A 16,496-nucleotide genomic window follows, 5' to 3' on the forward strand; every position below is an offset into this window, starting at 1 on the left:
TGAAGGATGCAGGCCATTATTCCGCAGACTTCAGTGTTTACCCACAGGGGCTGCCCAGTGAGGATTCTGGTTTACTAGGTTTGGGGTGGGGCTCAGTATTCTGTTGCTATTGCTGCTGTTGGTGCACAGAGGGTACACTGCCCAACAGCAAGGGTCAGCATGGGTGACCACTCCCTTGCTTACCATTGTTCCTGCTTCCCTGTTGTGGTTAATAAGTGCAGGATAGGAATGGTTGCCTTGGATTGGTGGATCATTTATAAATACTGATGTTGAGTCATATAGTTGCTCAAATCAGAGTGCTGTTTCTGAGCCTTCACTTGCATTATTTCCTTCCCAGATGGTGTGTCTGTGGTGTGCAGTGACCAGGTAGCATGTGACGCTGAGTCATTTTTTTGTTGCATACATCTTGGTCCAATCCTGTGTCTGACTTGGAAATCTCATTTCTTTTTTTTTTTTATTCAAACAAGTATAATTCTCAAATTATCACAAAACTTTCCACGGAAGTTTACAATCAGCAAGATATTTTCCTCATTTTTCATGTAGCATTTTCATACAGTTCTATGGTGTTGCTAATATTATATGTTACAATAAGCCTTCATTAGTCCCTCAAAACAATGATATAAATAATCAGTCTGTACAACCTACCATAGAGTAAAAATAATGAAGCCAAGATTCCTAATGATTTCATAGCAGCTAGGCATGCTTTTGGTGACCCCAACAAGAATCCTCTAGGCGCCAGCTATGAGCCTTCAGCAGCCCTGCCGACACCCGACATGCCTCAGGGCAAACCAGAGGGAGGAGTGTGGCTTGGGAGGAAGGGAAGCCTTGTTCCTCAGCCCCCAAGACAGCAGCGTGGCAGGCCAACGCTGGGCTGCGGAGCACACCCACCGTGCGCGGCGAGCTGCGGCTCCTGCCTCCAGCTTCTACAGCAGCAGTTTCAGGTAGGGAAGAACCTCCCTCTAGAGTCAAAGAAAAGTCACAAAGCAAAACCAAAGTCGGTGCTCATGTGAGTGGCGTCCGTCCTGACCCGAGTCTTGTGCTCCCTGCTGATCCTCTACAGAGCTATGGGCTCTGGTACCTCCACAGGGACCCTAAGTCTAGACCACTCACGTTAACCCTGACCACTCTCTGCAGCAGGGATTCCCCCCCCTCCAAAAAAAAAGCCTGTGCTGATGTGTGGCTTGCATTGAAACAATGACCAGTAGCAGCTGGGAAGGTTCCAGTAGTATCCATGTTTTCTCAAAAATCCAAACTATAAGATGCTCTTGACTACTCAAGTTTCTTTGTCAACAGTCTGATGGTAGATCCAAACCTTGGGTCTTATGGCTTTTCGCATGAGAGAATTAGACGTGAGCCCTGGTTGGAAGGAAGAACTACCCAGGATGTCTCTCCCAGGGCTTAACAGACACTTCCGCTTTAAGAACATGGGCGGCTTCCTGGGACACAGTACTCACGTCATGGAAGATGTTTCTAGTGCTCTTCAATTCCTTGTTTCCAAGAGGCAGTTTCATCTCAACAGGGGTTAAAAGCAAAAACATTCATAGCCAAATCACCCAACACAACAGAAAATTGTCATTCAACCTTCACATTCAAGTTTCAAAGACACTGCAGGAGGAAAAAGTTAGACCTTCTGGAGAACTAATGTGCAGTCATCACGTTCCTTGAACCGAGTCGCCCTCACAGCGTCGTCTTCGGCGTGCACAGTCTTTGAGTAATAGATGACTATTTTGCTGTCCAGTTTGTGCTGGTGAGGACTGCTCTCGTAGGGCTTGAGGTCGAGGTCTAGCACAGACACAGAGAAGGCCAGCGGGACCTCGATGAGGGGACGACAGGCCTCTGATCAGAGCTTGCATCCTGCGGACAGGGAGAGAGTGCGGTCATGCTGGAGCAGTCCTTGGTGGTCATGGCTTCTCGGTACTGCCGCACCTTCGTTAATGCGAAAGCCACCGTCCTGTCGTCCTCAGTGGACAGATCCAGCAGCTTCTGGTGAAACACTTCATCGTAAAGCCCATCTATTTGTAATGTTTTCCTCTCCCCAGGAAACGCCTCCAGGTATTGCTCAACCCGGGTGTACAGAGGGTGGAGGCCTTCGATGTCCAGCAGGTCCAACATCTGCACCTGGAGGGTTTTGTATAGAAGACAGCCCTTCGGTAACCCCGAGTGCTCTGAGGTGTTTTTCCTTGGCGGTTCCGACTTCTGCTGAAAGGGCTGGCTTCACAGACACGTGGGCCTCGCAGCCTGGGCCTCAGGGTACCTGCTCGGCCTTTTTCTGAGCTGCTCAGCAGCACCCACGTGATAACGTGTACCAGCTCCCGGATCACAGCCCGAGTACACTGAGGCCCACTGGCCAGGCCATTAGAAGGGAAGCAGAAGGGCTTCAGGTGATGAGCGAGGTCCTTCAAGTCAGCCACAGGGCTCCGGGCATCACCACAACCATAGACCAGCTCACCATTCTTAAATATCCTCAACTTATTCTGCGTCTCCTGCAGCAGACTCTTCAAGGCAAAGTGCATACGCTGTTTGTTTCCCGAGTAGAGGTAGAGGGGACAGTATTTACTTATCTTCTTCCACTTGCCACCTTGAGGTGCTGGTGCATGCAGTAACGACACACCCCGTACTTCATCTCGTGGGTAACATCACCAGAGAAAGGAATAAACCCACATTTTGGCTTGATCTCTATGCACAAAATCGGCTGATGCTCTGCAAAGTGGTAGGTCTCAACTCTGGTTAAGTTGGGAAGGCACATTGCATAACCACTGAGTGTGTCCAAGTCCTTGTCACAATGAGACTCTGGTCTTTCAGACTGTATCTTTAAACATAGCTGTTTCACAAACTCTAAAGGCAGCTGAACAACTTCCCTACAGTGAACATAATTCTCCCCCCAAAACACTTTTCATGACATTTTTGCCAAAGTCCACTATGTTCTACAGATGCTCAAATATCTCTTCTGAGGTGTTCTTCCTATTTGGAGGAAACTTCAGAAAACGCAGCACTACACAGCGCTGTGCGTGGGCCACCACCAGGCTCTTGTTGCCTTCACCGTGATAACTCCATTCATTTTCATCCATCTTCCCTTCTTCCATGCCCCAGCGCAGCCCTGAAACCTTGCGGGCCGGGGACGCGGGGACACGAGCTGGAGGCCAGCCGCCTCATCCCGGCTCTAGCTGCCGCAATCTAGAGATCTTAGAGCTGGAAATCTCATTTCCATGCAGTTGAACTTTATCATCATTAAGATGTGTGGAGGTTGTACTTAATAAAAAAGAGAAAAACACCTAAAAGTTTGCTGTCATTTGACTCACTATACGAAAAGGGATATGTTTCCATAGTAAGTTTGCTGACTTCCTTAGGTCCAAGCCTGCAGCGTGTTGACTCCTGAGGCATTCACAGAGGTCTGTCATACATGACTTCTCCCTGACCAAGTGGCTCAGGGAGAAATGGAGTGGTGTGCAGTCACGGCCCTGGCAGGAGGGGCTGCTCTCTATTTTATTAACCATGAGCTGCAAACTCAGGCCCAAACCACACCTCCAAATCACTGTATCCTGCTTATCCCACTAGTGTGGTTGTGCACTCCATAGGCACTCTTTCTGGGTTTAAATCACAATCCTTACATATTCTACTATGCATGAATATAGTGATGATCACAATCCACCTGTGCTCGTAAAAGTGGGTGGAGATGGGAATCATATGGTGCTCTTAACAAATGAGAGAATGAAATGAATTAATCTGTCTACATGCCTGATTGCGGGTCTGCTGTATGATGGGATTCCAATTAATGGTCCTCTGTATGTTGAAGATCAGTGCCCCCAAATGGAAAAAAGCAGAGCACAGCCTAAACCACTAGGTTAGAGGTGCACGTGGTAGGAGAAGTGAATCCAGCTGTCTGGACAGCAGTTCACTGTGTCGTGACAGTAAATCCAGCATGGCGTTTCTCATGTCAGTGCCAGCAGTCACCAGGGAGCGAGGGAAGGCAGGGAAGAAAAGGAGGATGCTTGGTGTTATGGAAGGGAAGTTTGTGGAGCCGATATGCATTTGGGTAATGTGAAGGGAGGCTTATTTATGACAAAGATACTTTGTTAGTGAGGTGATGGCTCTTAATTCCGTTGCTCTTTGGTATTATTAATTGGAGAGCTGTTGGTATTTGAGTGAGGTGCCCAATTTTTCCAGAGTGTGAAAAGAGTTTTGTTGATGTTGTAATATAAAAAGTACTCTGTAACATGGTCTATGGATTCCAGCAGCATGAAAGAAACAGGAAATCACCACACACTTGACATATAATAGGTCTTTTCATTCATCTTGTTTTGTATTTCCTCTGAATTGTTAAATAAAAGTTTACTTTGGTCCTATGTTGCAGCTGAAGTTTTTGTTTTTTTTTTTTAAGGTTTTTCGAGGTAGTGTCTCACTCTCACCCAGGCTGACCTGAAGTTCACTATGTAGTCTCAGGGTGGCCTTGAACTCACGGCATTCCTCCTACCTCTGCCTTCAGAGTGCTGGCATTAAAGGCTTGCGTACCACGCCCGGCTGCAGCTAATTTTTTTAGTCCTCAAGAGTGGTTGCGAGGAGTTGTAGACTAAGTATCGAGATAACTCGTTGCTTCATGGTACAAAGTTCTTTTCAGATTTGGTGACTAGTGTACCATGATTTAAATTCTTTACTTTTAAATCATGGTGTGCATTGTCTCCTGAATTTGAGTGGAATGCAGGTTAGACTTACGGGAGGCTGGCAGAAGATGTCAGTAATGCATGAAACATCCCATGGTGACATTTCTTCACGTACTTTCTCCTTTACCTAAGAAATATCCCTGATGGGCTCAAATTTTGTTACCTGGAAATGAAAGCAAACCCCTTTTTGAGTGGGCCTCTGACTTCCCATGGCTTGTGGGATTATGGCCATTGTTCCTCACAGCTATGCCTAGAACTTTCTGCTCCTCTACTTGAAGAAATGTGGGGTGCTTGATTCTCAAGTGTCCCCGCCTCTCCTGTAGCTGATGAGTGCTGGCCCATCTTCCTTTGCAGGGTCAGATGTCATCTTGAAGCAATATTTGCTAATCTTTGTCTCTTGTTCACGTGTTCTGTTGCTCCAGCATACTCTGGCCCCAAGCACTTCACTTTCTGAGCCAGCTGCCCAGCCCAATGCTAGAGGTTTTCATAAAAATTGGACTTCCTTTGTGTTGTGGAGTATTTCTAGAAGTGTACCTGTTGATGTGGAACTCCATTTGGAATTTGGATTTAGGACACTTTTCTAAGTGTTGAAGTAAAAAGATTGATTCTGAGCATTATTTTTTTTATTTGGCAACCTACAAATAATGATAATGTAAACTACAGTTATGTAACTCTAGAGCTAGCATAAGAATGGCTATTGGGTAGACTTTCCAAATAGTGTAGGTGATATGGATGAGTTTGAGCGAAATTAGGTTCCTTTCTCAGCTAGGAGAAGAGTTTCCATTGTATTCATGCCAGCGTTGCTGGGCATGGATGCACTGGGGCCAAGCCTGCAGTGTCCTGGGTGGAAAGCTTCTCGCAAATGCAGTAGGGTAGGTCTCCTGAGGAGCAGAACCACATCAGGCTGTGTCATCAGAAGGGCTCAACAGACTAGCCTCAGAAAGAGACTTTTGGGTTTGAGAGATGGCTTAGCGGTAAGGCACTTGCCCGCAAAGCCAATGGACCCAGGTTCAATTCCCCAGGACCCATGTAAGCCAGATGCACAAGGTGGTGCCTGCATCTGGAGTTGGTTTTGGCAGCAGCTGAAGTCCCTGGTGCACCCATTCTCTCTCCCCCCCCCCACAAACTCTCTTTCTCTCAAATAAATACAACAAATAAATTTTAAAAAGAGGCTTTTGTGCTCGGGTTTAAGGACAGAGCAGATCTGTTGTCCACTGAGCTGTTTGTCGTCTCACACATTCCAGCACTGTTTGGATTCTGTAGTTCTGAGAGACAGACAGACTTTACATAGGTAGAGTCCTCTCTGTGGTTCTCTGGCTTCTGGGCTCAGTTTTCCATTTGTTAGCTTTTGTGGATATTTTGTTTCTTTGTGGTGTTTTGAGGTGGAGTCTCCCCTCTAGCCCAGGCTGACCAGGAGTTCGCTATGTAGCCTCAGTGTGGCCTCGAGCTCACAGCGCTCCTCCTCCATCTGCCTTGTGCCACCACGCCTAGATCTTTTGTGGATTCTTGATCATTTTCTCTGTTTGGTGTATGTTGTCTGAGTGTGGGTTTTCTTTCTTTTTTCACCTTTTTGTTTTGTTTTGTTTTGGTTTTTTGAGGCAGGGTCTCGCTCTAGCCCAGTTCCTTGTATACTCTCAGGGTGGCCTGCTACCTGTGCCTACCGAGTGCCTAAAAGTGTGTGCCGTAACGCCCAGCCTAAGAGTGTATGTTTTATGTACTTAGTGCTGGATATTATTTTTTTCTCAATTTTTAAATTTCTATTTATTTGAGGTAAGGGTACAAACATGGATACACCAGTGCTTCTTGCATTGCAAATGAACTCCAGATGCAAGTGGCACTTTGTGCATCTGATATACATGGGTACTGGGGATATGAAGCCGGGCTGAGTGGTTTTACAAGCAAGTACCTTTAACCACTCACTGAGCCATCTCCTCAGCCCTTGAATATTGTTAAGAGCTCCACAGTCTTGAGACTGGTATGTCTTCTCTGTGCTCCTAGTTCCTTTATACAAGCTTGATAAGGCTGAGTAACTTCTTACGTTAGTATAAACAGGGAGTCTAAGGCTCAGAAATTAGTAACTTCCTCCATTGGTAGAGGCAGGGAGCAAGGTTGCATCTCATATCTGGTGAGCTGACCTGCCAGGTTTGAATGCTTAATTCCTAAAGCTAAATTCAGTCACTTGTAAAACAGGCTTTACTGGCAGTTGAGTACTGTGAGTTGGCAGTTACTGTGGGCTTTGAATGCTGGCTATTTTTACGGCTGTTCGTTCTCTGCACCTGATGTCCAGGGAGGAGAGACCAAGTTGACGTGATGGAAGGCCTGCTCGGAGCCATTGTTCTTCCTTCTTGGCAGGCCACTGTCCTGGAATTCTTGCTCTGGCTTGTCGTTTCCAGCAAGGTGACGTTATGGGGTCTGTGGTGTGGTCCTGAGGTAATGGGGCCCTCCTTGCTCCTGCCCTCGAAGTAGTTTGTCTCCTCGTCACTCCCACAGCTCTGGAGATGAACTGACACTGTATGCATGCCTGGTGGGTCCCAGGACGTCCATCTCTGCTGTTGCCTTGTGTCCCTGGGTTTGGCTGCACAGGAATTAATCTCATCCTCATTTAGCAGCAGTGAGAACTGAGCATTACTTGTCTGAAGAGGCAGGTTTGAACCCAGGTCTTTGTCACCAGCACCTATTTTTGGCATTTTATGTCATCTCCCAGGAGAAAGGGTAAGGCTAGCTGTGGAACTGGATTCGCTTGAACCTTCAGGAGCACAGCTAGAAGCCACACAGCTGCATTCAGTGTTCTTCCTGACTTTGCACGCATAACTTTCAATTTCAAGTACTTTTATAGGCTCAAGAAGGATCGTATGTAAAGACAGGCAGAATTTCCTTAGGAAAACAAAAACATAAACCATGGATTACTTGACAGAAGCCTGCCTCTCCCTGTTCTTCACTTTATAGGCATAGACACATTTAACCATGGAATGGAAAGGGTGATCAAAGAAAATGATCAAGAATCCACAAAAGATCTAGGCGTGGTGGCACAAGGCAGATGTAGGAGGAGCGCTGTGAGCTCGAGGCCACACTGAGACTAAAGCTTACCACAGAACGATTCCATTTGGCCATATAAACCCCAAATGCTCAGAAAGGCCTCACGTTGAAGTAAGTTTAGGTTAATTTGATTCTGATGTTCTTTGATCTCCTACTGTGTACTTGGTTCATGCCAGATTCTAAGGAGGGGGTGACAGGATGAGTTAAGTGTGGTTTCTGCTCTCACGGTGTTTGCAGGAGGATGAGGGATACAGTTGGCTGCACTGTAGCAGAGGCTGGTCAGCTCTGTGACGATGGCTTGGCTTGCTCTGGGAGCAGATTATAGGCCGCGATGGGTTCCGTCCTCACCTGGGCTTGAAGCACAGATAAGAACACTCAGGGTGGAGAGTCCTCTGAGCAGGCCAAAGTGAGGTTCAGGGCGCAACAGGGACTGGCACCAGATGGATGGGGTGTGGGTCAGTATCCCCAGGGCAGGGCACTGACTTCGGATTTCTTGCCTGTTCAGTTTACTTTGATAAAGCAGTCAATCTCCCTGTGTGCATTTTTCTCTGCTAAATGCTTTTTGTGTTTTATGCTTCACTGGGGATGTGTGGGAGACATTCATTTCCAGCTGGCTCCAGCTGCAATGAAAATGTCCTGTTTGACAAATTGAGGAATTAGATTATACCCATCTCTCCTGAAAGCGAGGATGCTAGCTGTAACAGGATGCATCCTTCCCCTTGCGGGCAGGCAGGCAGGTGGGAAAGGGTGATTTAGGGCCACTAGATGTGTTGACTAGAAAAATTTTTTGAATAATAAGCCAGTTGCTCTAGTTGATGAATAAATCTGGCTCTGGCTGAGCCATGTGGTTTTTCTTCATGCAAACAGAACAGAGACTGGCGGTGAGGATGGCCCAAGGGAAAGGGACAGCATGTGACACATCGCCGAGGCTGGGGCTGGCCCAGGGCCGGAGCGCAGCACGTGACCGACAGAGCATGGGTGGTCAGAACGTTCTCATTAGAAAAATTAAGAATATTTGAGTGATTCCTCTGTTTGGTTCCTATTTCAGAGCTTTTAAAATATTTACTTATTTAATTTTTTTGAGGTAGAGTTTCACTGTGGCTCAGGCTGACCTGGAATTCACTGTGCAGTCTCAAGGTGGCCTTGAACTCACAGCGATCCTCCTACCTCTACCTCCCAAGTACTGGGATTAAAGGCATGTACCACCATGCCTGGCTATTCATTTATTTTTTGTTTTTTCAAGGTAGGGTTTCTCTCTAGCTCAGGCTGACCTGGAATTCACTGTGTAGTCATTGTCATGGTAGCCTTGAACTCACTGTGAGTTCCTCCTACCTCTGCCTCCCAATTGCTGGGATTAAAGGCGTGCACCACCATGTCCAGCTTCTTAGCTTTTTAAAATTTGAGAATAGTTAAGAGTTTACTGTTAGCTCCATGTTTGTGATGGGCCCGAAACCTGTTTCCAGGGGAGAGACCAGTGCCCTCTGCAGAGCTTTGTTCACGTTGTGTAGAGAGCCTGCCTCCTTCCAGCCTCTTTCTACATCTGACCTTCATGCTTCTTGTACAACATCCCTTCAGAAATGAATGAATAATTCCAAGGCCCAGGATCCTTGCCCTAAATGTCATCACTCTGGAGGGTGCAGATCCATACATCTCAAGGGAAAAGAGGCGAGTCAGAACTCTGAAGCTCCGTAGTATCTGGCGAGGAGGCTCCAGCCCACCGCTGCTCCTCCCCAGGCAGAGTGCCACATGTTGAGGGGAGTGATGGAGACTGTAGTCGAGAGCCTCAGGTTGCTCCGATGAACTTCCAAGCCAGGCACAGTTACAGGAGGAAGGAAATTTAATGAAGTTTATAGATCCAGGGGAGGTTCCATAATGGCAGAAGAAGCTGATCTGCCTTCACAGGACCATGCAGAGAGAGAGAAAAAACACTCAAAGTAACTTACACCAGCACACACTTCAGGGCTCCTGGAAGAGCTCAAGCACTTTGCATGTCTTCAAATTGGAATTCCAAATCCAACCCCACACCCTAGGGCTGAACCCTAGGACCTGTTCCCCTTAATGGCACCTCCTCCAGCTAGGCCGTTGTGGAGATCCAGATTACAAGTTTTTAATACCTTCTGAATCAGTTGAGGAACATTCCTTAAAACCACCCAGAGACCAAGATGGTAACAAGATGGAAGTCATTTTTTAACATGGACCAGGGAGCTATGTGTCACCCAGATATGAGGCAGGAATAGGAGTAGTTACGGACCAAGGCTAGGCTATGCACAGTTGGAGCCCAATGAGTACCACAGCGTGGGGCTTACTGGAAGGAAGAGACCCCTCGTGTCTAGTCAGAAGTGAATTCAGGCACCTCTGAGAGTAGCAAGGGTCTCAGTGAAATGAATTACACAGATGTCATATTTGATTCAGATCTGGCTAAGGACAATAGTTCCTGGATCTCAATTAGTCTAAGGAAGGCTTGTCTCTTCCAGCTGTTTGTGGTTTACGTAAACTAATCCATACCTAATTAATTTCTTTGTATAGCTTTCCTTTTGTCTTAACATTAACCATATTTCTCATTGAGAGAACTGGGTTTGGTATTGTATGCTCAGAGTGGACTTCTTCCAGTTGGCAAAATTATAGTAATTAATTCATGTTTTTTTCTTAACAAAAATAATTTAAAGGTTATCACCAGTATTTTCATTTGTGTTCAAGACTCTTGGCCGCTGCATTTCATGCAGAGTAGTAGGACCCTAGGCTTTGGTCTCATGGTCCTTTCTTAAAATCTGCCGTGCCGTGTGGCACTTGTATATACCTGGGCAAGTCACGGTGTTCCGCCATTGGTGAAGTATCACGCTGTGTGCTCGTGAAGCTAGACAAGCAATGTCAGTGAAATAACCTACAGTAGTGGCTACCACGGAGTTCAAACTGCACAGTAAGCGTTGCCCGCTGCAAAAGTGCAGGTAGGACTAGGTCATCATGAGCCTCGGCTTGGTATTTTGTTCTGTTTTGGCAAAGCTGGGGTCCTGTGAAATACTGTTCACAACTCTCAGTTTTCCCTAGTCTCCCACTGTATCATTTTAAAGAGAGCTTTGTGGATGCTTCATTCGCTACTGTACTTTATCCATTCAAAGTGCAGAATTCAGTGATAGACTTACAGAGAGATACACAGTTAATTTGACACTTTTTTTTTAATCACCCAAGGAGCCCTTACCCCTTAGCAGTTGTTCCCCATTTTCATTCCTCCTCCTGTTACAGTCTTAGTATCTGAATTTGTATATTTTGGATCTAAGTTCTGCTTTTTTAATAATCACACGGTACTGTATTATGTGGCTGTATCTTAATTTAGCAGCCATCCTACTATTGTCTGACCTTGTAGATAACTATTTGGGTAATGTTTGTGTTGGATCTCTTTTATAGTCACCTGGGAACCCTATAATCTCCTCTAAGAAGTAGCAAGAACTCTTGTCTGCAGCCTGTGCCATCCAGTGTTCTTGGGGACAGTGTTCTTCAAGTTCCTGGTGTTTATGGAGCACAAAGTTTCAGGACAAGCACCTCTTGCTCTGCTCATAGGATGACAAATGGTACTGACATCCTTCTCTTAACAAGGACGCTGGCGGCGTAGTTGCCCGTGTACGGCTGGCATGGCATTGGTCGTTCGTCGCTGTGCGCTGTCTGAAGTCACTTCAGTGCTGGCATCCAAGCTAATATGGAAGCATTTAGTTTGTGTGGATACTTCAAAGAGTAGGCTTCTTAGATGTGCCCATTTCTCCTCCCTGTTCAAAAGAGACTGTCAGTTTGGGTCCCGGATAATCGCTACATGCAAACACTACTGCCCTTTCAGAAGAGGGAGGAATGAAGGCCCACTCGTTAATTACTGTTACTGCTGTTTCCTCACCCCGCCCCTCGTGTCATGGGCAGTCGACTCCAAAGCTAATGAGAGTGTTGGGTTAGGATAGGACACTCCACTTCTGGAAGGCTCACAAGTGGAGCTGCCAGTGTGCAGTGGGGCCCCTGGCTTTCAGCGTTTCGTGGTAAAGTTGTGTTACAGGGTTCAGTCACCTTTGCTTGGTTTTGCAGAGCTCAGGGCACCCAGCACATGGTTTAAGGCCCTCTTGCTTCTTGCACTGCCCCCATTTTGTTGCCATGACTTGATGAAACCAGAGTATGCTTTTGTTCTCAAAATGAGTGAAGATAGGGGCCATGTGACTGCTCATTATAGAACTCAGACACATCTGAATAAAACGGATTAAGTTGTAAGTTCTGACATCCCATAGTCTCACCTGTCTGTAGGATCAGAGACATCATGCTTTAACTGCTCTTAGGAAGTATGTTTCTAAGTTGGCATGGAGTTACCACACTATCTAACAGATTCTCTTGAACATGGGGTCAGCTTCTATCCTTGCTTCATAATGCTTTCCTGAGCTAGTACACCTCACTGTCCCTCTGTTTCTTTGGTAGGATAAAGAAGTTAGACTTAGATCATAAAGCCTGTTAATTGTAGCTTGGTTTTCCTAAACAAAATTACTCTTGAGTGGCGCCAGTTCTCCAGTTAGTTATGAGAGTCAAGCTCTATCTGCTTCCAAGACAGCCCACGGCACTTTGGGCCGTTCTCCCAGACCTACTTTTTCCTCACCCTCAAGGCTTACTGGATCATTGCATTTCAGAAAAAAGAAATGCACATAACATTTCTGGACACTCGGAAAAGGTAGGCAGAGCGCCAGCCTGAGGTCAGTGGGACTGAGTCATGATCTTTCCTGCAGGACCTGAGAGCGTCCTGCCCAAACTTGCCTAATACTGCTGACTTGAAGCTTCCAGACCCATACAGACAGATGGATTCACATTTGATGATCAACTCAGAGGTTTGGCTGCTTGGCACCTAACAGAGCTGACAGGGCAAGAGAGAGCGGCCTAACATGTTCTGGGTCCCACAGAGGAACAGGGTGATAACTGGGGCAGCCTTGTCAGGCCCAGGCAGACAGGCAGACGCCCCTGAGATTCTGTTCTGCTCCGCCGTTGCTTGTAAGAGAAGTGTTCTGTGCCCCATTCTCACTAGACAAAGAGCCCCGCAGGCAGGAGGGGCCCTGCCCACTGTTTATCAGCTCCCAGGTTGTCTGGCCTGGTGTTAGGTGCTTTGCATCCGCGTGGGTGCCTGATGGCCGCACAGCACAACGAGCGGTGTCTGCCAGCGAGGTCCGCAGAGTGTGATGATGGCGCAGAAGAGAGGGCGCCACGCTGGAGACTGGAACGAGGGGCACGAGCGCAGGGAGAGGAGCAAGCGGGGTCTTAAGTGAAGCAGAGTGTCAGGAAAGTGCGTTAGAGTGCTGTCCACTTTGTTCTCCAGCAGAACACGGAACTGGCAGGTAGAGATCTTGGACTTGAGGTGACTTAAAAAAGCCAGGTCAGTTTAACTCTGCCTTTCCCCACTTAGTTTTGGTTTGAGCTGTTGAATATTCGCCTACTTTTCTTTTTCCCTTTTCTTCTTTCTTTCTTTTCTTTTCTTTTTTCTTTTTCTTTTTTTTTTTTTTTTAGAAATGTGGAAAAAGACAGTCTGCACCCTCTTGGTTCTCTAGTATGTAAATTAAAATCATCGAGTTTCTGCCCCTCTTTCTCAGCCCACACTTGTGAGCGTGTCAGGAATAGCGCGTGCTTGAGTGAGTTGGCAAAACCGTTCTGCTCCGGCTTTGGGAAGTTCATCCTCCAAGTGTGTAGCGACCAACTCAGAGACCTGACCCGGTTCTGCCCCGACCGCAAGAAGAGCGGGTGGTGCGGAGACACCCGCTCCCTCGCGAGCAGCTCCTTTGCCCGGCAGCTTTGGTCTTTCCCGCCCAGCTGGCTCCACGGCACCACTGCACGGTGCGCCCTCGGCGGAGCCGGTCCTGCCGCCCCGCCGCGAGAAAGCCCCAGCGCCCGCGCCGCCCTTCCTGAAGTTCTCTCAGCAGCCCTGGCCTGGAAATAATTCTTGCCATTTTCCTACAGCACACGTCATTGTTGACTCTCTCTTTTTGCAGTTATCACATGCTGTCCCTTGTTACTTACTAATATTTGTGCCCTTTCTTTCCTACCGGATTGTAAACTCCCTTAAGCAAGGACTCTTCATTCTTCACAATCCCTAATGTGATTGTTTTCTGTAGTAACTCAGTAAATACTTGTAGGATTGACTGTACAAAAGGAATTGTTTTTGGAAAGGTTCATAATGTTTACTTTTCCTTTGATTCCTTGCTCCCACTTCTGTATTTTGGTAGTTCCTTAAGAAATGTGTCCCATGTGTATCCTGAAGGGCATGGGTGGCGGGCATGGGTAGAGTAAAGGTTAAATGTCATCTTGGGATGTGATGAACTGTTGTTAGAAAAAGGCAAGTATCAAAGTACCTGAATTAGCAGATTGTATTAACTCTGTAATTTATGTGTATAGAGCACACAGAAGGAGTCATGGTTACTTACAGCATTCTCTCTCTCTAACCACAAATGGTTAAAATTGATCTGCAGAGAGACTTCTGGTTCTAACCAGATTAATCTGCTTTTGCCCCTTAAAATTTTATGTACTTTGTCCCAGCAAACCTAGTCAATCTTACTTCATAAAATGTTTCTCTGACATTTTCTTCTGTAGGGTTGTAGTCGCTACTCTCCCTTGCCTTTCGCTGTCTTCCCCTGTCTTAGCAAGATACTCTAGAGACTAAGAGCTGGGTCAGCAGAAGCACCCTCTGCGTAGTGTTTATAGTTCCTCTTCTAGTCAGGGTTTACCAGTGTCTCTCTTCTGTCCCTCCCCAGCCCCCTGCTCTGGGGATTGAATCTGTGCAGCTCTGCATGCTGGGCAAGTGCTGTACCACTGAACTGTGCCGCAGTTACCTTCCCCCAAAACGTGTTTATGCATGCATGTATGTGAGTGAGAGGGAGGGGAGATCAAGATTGTACAGGTATAGTACAGCTCTGGTCACTGCAAATAAACTCCATACACATGTGCCATTTTGTGTATCTGGGTTTACATGGGTACTGGGGAATTGAACCAGGGCCTGCCAGCTTTGCAAGTAAGTGCCTTTAGCTGCTGGGCTATCTCCCCTGTCCCTCTTTTTATTTTGAGATAGTCTCACTAAAGTACCCAGGCTGTCCTTATTAAGCAAACTCTGTAACCCAGGCTAACCTTGAACTTGTGATCCTCCTGCTTCAGTTATCTGAGTAGCTAGACAAGATTGGGTGTGTTCAGGGTGTTGTGGCTGTAGACTTTCTGAGTAAGTAGAATTATAGGTTTGTGCCATCAGGGCTGGTTGCAATGTTAATTTTTAAAGAATGTTTAACTTAATGAGACAAATCAGTTATAATCAGGTTTAGCTTCTGTATTGTGACAATCTTTTAGGAGCCATGGGCAGTACTAGTTGCTTCACATATTATTTCATTTTATCGTAGGACATTATGACGGAGATAATTTTTTGATGGTTTTTGCCTTGCATCTCCTAGAAAATTGAGTTTTCTGGGCCTTACAGGTTGATGAGAGGACATTATTGGTAGTACAGGACAGACGTGGTGTATCTGCCTGCCACATCAGATTTTGGTTTGAAGGACAAGATGAACTTAGCTTAACTAAGTAGTCATGAATTTTATATTTCATTATGACAGCCTGGGTGTAGCTCAGTGAGTAAAGAGCCTGCTTTGCAAACATGGGAACCTGAGTTCAGATCCCCAAGAGCCATGTAAAATGCTAGATATGGCAGCAGTATTCCCGCAGTCCCAGATGTAGAGACAGACGGATCCCTGGAACTTGCTGATTAGCCAATCTGGCTTAATTGGTGAGCTGAGAGGTCCTGTCTCAAAAAGAGAGAACACTTTGAGAATTCTAGTGGTATTGACTCTCATCTGCGAGCATGTTAGAATACACTTGAATGCATTAGATAGTAGTAGTTGAGATTTCATGCAGCACCTATAAGTAATTATTATATACCCTATTATACAAAAGCTTACTTTTATCACTTGTAATATGGCTCTTTCCTCATGGTAAAAACTTTGACCTTTAAAAAAAAAGGAGGGGGCTCAGACGTGGTGATGCATGCATTTAATCCCAGCACTTGGGAGGCAGAGGTAGGAGGATCTCTGTGAGTTTGAGGCCATCTTGAGACTACATAGTGAATTCCAGGTTATCCTGGGCTAGAGTGAGACCCTATCTCAAAACACCAAATAAATAAAATAAAATAAATGAGGGGGCATATACTGAAGAGATGGCTCAGTGGTTAAAGGCACTTGCTTGCAAAGCCAGTAAGCCTGGGTTTAATTACCCAGCTACTCACATAAAGCTAAAGTGTTCATTTGCACATAAAAAACAAAATGTCTACCCTTGGTTTTTGCGATGTCACCATATTGCATGATGTAGCTATACTTCCCTTTCTATTCCTGTTAATGTTAGCTTTTGCGTTCCTTTGCTGTTATACATGCTTCTCATCTCACCTTTCCAGTGACTCCTCGAAACAGATGTGCCTCAGTCACGCTCCCACTAGTGGGCATGAGTGTGTCCTGCCTTCCTTCATGGGCAGAGCAGGTGCTGACTCCCCAGGCTCAGGGTTTCAGAACATTTCTAGACTGCTCAGTACCCCACAGCCCTGCATTGGAAGATACCCACGACCTCTTTTAGGGCCTCAGGCAAGAAGCTACCCACTCATGACCTGGCTTCCCTCACGTTCCCTCACTGATGTAACAGTCTGTTAGGGAAATGCCAGGGATTTTTCTCAACATACTTCTCTTCCTTTTTAACCTTATTTTCTTAGAGGAGGACAGACAGGGCTGTCTTAAAATTAGCAGCAGCTGGAGGCTGCTTCTGGCTACGTGAGTCAGT

At 46.3% G+C, this 16,496-nt stretch overlaps 1 protein-coding gene and 1 pseudogene across 2 annotated transcripts in view; one reads left to right on the top strand and one right to left on the bottom strand.

The window, feature by feature from the left end:
* Asap1 (ArfGAP with SH3 domain, ankyrin repeat and PH domain 1) overlaps positions 1–16,496 on the top strand; it is a 334,607-nt gene that overhangs the window by 117,265 nt on the left and 200,846 nt on the right. The gene's annotated exons all lie outside the window — the stretch shown is intronic.
* Positions 1,622–3,083, bottom strand: LOC101614004 (annotated as a pseudogene).

The sequence above is a fragment of the Jaculus jaculus genome, chromosome 2, assembly GCF_020740685.1.
Source record: "Jaculus jaculus isolate mJacJac1 chromosome 2, mJacJac1.mat.Y.cur, whole genome shotgun sequence".
Lineage (NCBI taxonomy): Eukaryota > Metazoa > Chordata > Mammalia > Rodentia > Dipodidae > Jaculus > Jaculus jaculus.